General features: G+C 36.1%; 1 long non-coding RNA gene across 1 annotated transcript; it reads left to right on the top strand.

Annotated features, from left to right (window-relative positions):
• Positions 1-730: 730 nt before the first annotated feature.
• LOC113972757 lies at positions 731-2,485 on the top strand. Its single transcript, XR_003535992.1, has 2 exons — positions 731-913; positions 2,454-2,485. It is a non-coding gene; the product is annotated as an uncharacterized LOC113972757 (long non-coding RNA).
• Positions 2,486-3,761: the final 1,276 nt, after the last annotated feature.

Below are 3,761 nucleotides of genomic sequence, written 5' to 3' on the forward strand. Positions count from 1 at the left end.
CAAACAACACTTCCATTAATGTCCTAAAGGCCTTTGTTGAACTTAAGCATAAAAAGATGTGGATGTGACTGTAACATCTTAAGATCTGTGTTCAAAGAGCTGAAATGCTGAGGATAAACTCAGCAGAACATCAAAATAGCAAGCCCTGAGGTTGCTGCAGCCAGCGGAAATGTAATTAGCAGTCTCCAAAAAAAACATACAGTTTGTATGGTAGTTTCTTCTCTACGTTTCTTGGCATGGAAAATGTTCCAGTTCTGAGAGGGAAAAAATTAACTACCAGGTCATTTCCAATGGTAGCAGCTTGTTTTCAAGAAATCCATACCAGAACCCCTGTATTAATTGGTTTGAGGCATGAGCATCAATAACAGGTAATATTTCTATTTCAAATAATTGGCAGTAGATAGTCCACTTTTATTAAGTTGACACCAGCAGCACTTTGTCTTTAAGACTGAAATAATATTCTTAGAGTTATTTAAAGCACACATTTTGGGAACAACCACAAACAGTTGCTAAGGAGACAGTAAGGTAAGAAAATGGGTTGCTATCATGGGGCCAATAAGTCACATTCACATTAAATTCAGAGCCCTTTCCTATCTATCCCCAAGGGGAAAATGGGTTCCTATATAGAGTTATGAACATGTGTTTTTAATAAACTTAGGTCTCTCAGAGCTTTTGGGATGGATCTTTATGTTTTCAGGCATTATGAGGTGTTGACCGAGAGAAGGTGGTGAGGAGAAGGTCTGAATGATGTCAGGCTGTGGATCTGAACTGCACTGTGGCCCTGTCCAGCAAAGAAAATAAAAGTTTCACTTGCTTTTGGAATATACAAACTTACACCAACTGCATGAGAATATGTTAGGAAACAGTGCCTGGAACCAGGCATTCCGTTTTCAATGGAGCTGGGCAGAGTTAAGTGAGTAAAAAAAGTGGATTTTGATTTTTGAAAATACCCACATTTCATTAGCATTCTTTTTGTTTATCTCTATTCTTGTCCATTATTAAGTCCTCCCAAATTAATCCGTAAGCTTTCATTATTACTGAGGAATCAGGTCAGTAAAAATCTCCTTGGAACAGCACAGAAATTTCCAGTCACCTGTTGTGTAAATATTTGCCTGTGTTTCTGTATGTGAAACTAAAAACATTACATATTATTTAATTTGACTACTTCAGTGCCTTCACAGTTTTCAGTCACAAAAACCAGGGGTTATTTAACCTATCCTCTTTCCAGCTGTCTAAATTTATTTAAGTCATTCTGACATATCTGTCTCTAATACGTTCTGAAATATCTCCAATGCTAGAGATTGCACAGCTTTTCCAGGCAACCTATTTTCATTCTTTCTGCTGCAAATAGTTTCTAATAAATCATTTGATCTTTCTTTTTCTTTTCTGAAATTCAAGCTTCTTTCTACTTATCCAGTTAATCATGGACAAAGAAAATATATTACATTATATGAAATTTTGTCACAGGTTATTTTTCCCAAACATTTTCTGGTGCATATCTCTTTGTCATGATTTTTTGTTCTGTAATGGTCAATGCTAAAGACTTTCTTTTTTAACATTGCAGACTTTAACATTAAAATGTACAGCTTCAGATTTGACAATTCCGCTCAAGCATTGAGAAAAAAATATCTTTTTTCACTGTATAAGCATTTAAGTATTTAAGTAAAGTAACATTACACCAAAGCCAGAAGTAATTGGTAAATTAAACTCTGTATGTAAGAGCTGAAAACATGTCTAAATAAGCTTGTAAGACATTCTTTCAAAATAACTGTGCTGTAATGTAATGATATCTCTTTAAGTAAGTGCAACAGTAGTAATTATAATATACATATAAAGCTTCATTTTCTGTAAATGCTCATAGCTCAGGGTCTTTTTGCCTAGGAAAACTTTTTTTTATTATTTCAACTATAAATCCTCTGGGGTTTTTTGTTTGTTTATTTTTTTTTATCCTGGATTCATGGCATAACCACAGTGAACAAACTAGTTCCATGTGGATGTGGCCAAGTGAGAACCAGGATAACACGTCACCAGTAGCCAGTTTCCCTCCTGATAGAATTGCACATCATAAGAAATTCTGTAACATCACAGAAACAAATTTTACACTAACACTGTTGTATAATTAGTGTTCATCTTAGCATAAAAAAAATTCTATTTATATTTTGTGTTATTTAGAGTCTTTTTATAACTATTCAGCATTTCTCAAAAATGTATGGATTTTGCATAAAGCCCTTCTAAGTCATAACTCTGCCCCAGCCTGACTTATTAAAAACTCAGGCAATATTACTCAGGCATTTGTAAGACAGCTGAGGAAAGTAATTGCTGCCTCCACCCCCATATCCCAAAGATAAAAAAATTGCTGACTGTACATGAAATGCCTTCTTATTCTCACCTTGTCAAACAAAGAAGCTTTTCCTTTCTGCCACAGCCATTTTTTTCCCCATCTTCTCCAACAGGACATTATCAACATATCTCTGTTAGGGCAGAACAAAGAGCAAATACACGGACTGGACAAAAAGCTCAGAAAACTCTCTGAAGGCTACAGTTTAAAAGGCAGGAAGAGTAGTGTCATTAAAAATCCTTAGTGGGGCTGGCTTGAATACTCCTCAGGAGGAAGAAGAGACCAGGCTGAGGAGTCTGCAAAAAAGGATCCATTGTGAGGTGGGATGGAGATGGTGCAGAAAGAATGTAAAGCTTGAAGGACACAGGCAGAGCTTCTTTATTCCTTGTACAAATTCCCTTCACAGCTTGTAACTTGGCATACATGTACTATCAGACTGCAAATGGAGAAGGGGATACATTGGTATTGTAATTGTGGAAGCTTATAGCTTTTGAGTATTTGATTTGCAGCCTAAGTAACACTGGTTTCTGTATTTGTGTAAAGCTGTAATCAAATGCTAAGTAAGTATTTTGTTCAGCCATGTTTTCCAGTCTTATTAATCAGTTACAAATAATTCTAGAAGAGTTTTTGCATAATGTAAAGAAATTGTGTAACTCATAGCAAAGCTTTTTCAACATCTTACATGGCTTAAATGACTTCTCACCAACAAGGCACCATATGGTGCATATTACACTGTACTTCAGTCTCAGTTTTGGTTTTGCAAAGTGTCTGGCAAATATTTGTTAACAGCCAATACTTACTTAACAGCATTCTTATTTTGCAGGTTTACAGAACACTGACTTCCAGGGAAAAGGACTACCTTTGGACATTCACTCGCCAAGAGTATTTTGGGAAGATAGAGTCAGTACAGGCACAGCTGTAACAGTCATTTAACAAGTCCCACGAATGCAGGGACCTGCCAGAAGCTGTGTATGGAGCTGAGAAAGGTAACTGGGAGGACAGAGAGAAAAAATATGCATGTCAGACAAGCCCTGTGTGTTCCAAGAACCTTTTTTTATGGCTATCAGTTCTGATATCTGTGACCAAACAGCTGCCACAGAACATTGGTTTGACCAATGTTTACTTCCATAGGTTAATGTTTTAGCTGTATTTCACACCAAAATGCTTTACATTCATTTATGTGAATACTCTAATAAACTAATTTAAGGGATTCTGTGTTGTCTTTGTGTTACAAACTTCTCTCTTTTGATTCTTAGAATATTAATTGGCAGCTGCATACACTAGTATGACTGACAAGAAGTTTGGAATTGCTAGACAGAAGGAGTTACTGTTTTGAATTATTTCCTTGGGCTTTACAGATCAGCTTTTATCCACTGCAATCAATTGTGCACTCAATGTGATCCATATCCACTGTACAGAAAGG

This window comes from Neopelma chrysocephalum, unplaced genomic scaffold (assembly GCF_003984885.1).
Source record: "Neopelma chrysocephalum unplaced genomic scaffold, ASM398488v2 Primary Assembly neopelma1_96, whole genome shotgun sequence".
Lineage (NCBI taxonomy): Eukaryota > Metazoa > Chordata > Aves > Passeriformes > Pipridae > Neopelma > Neopelma chrysocephalum.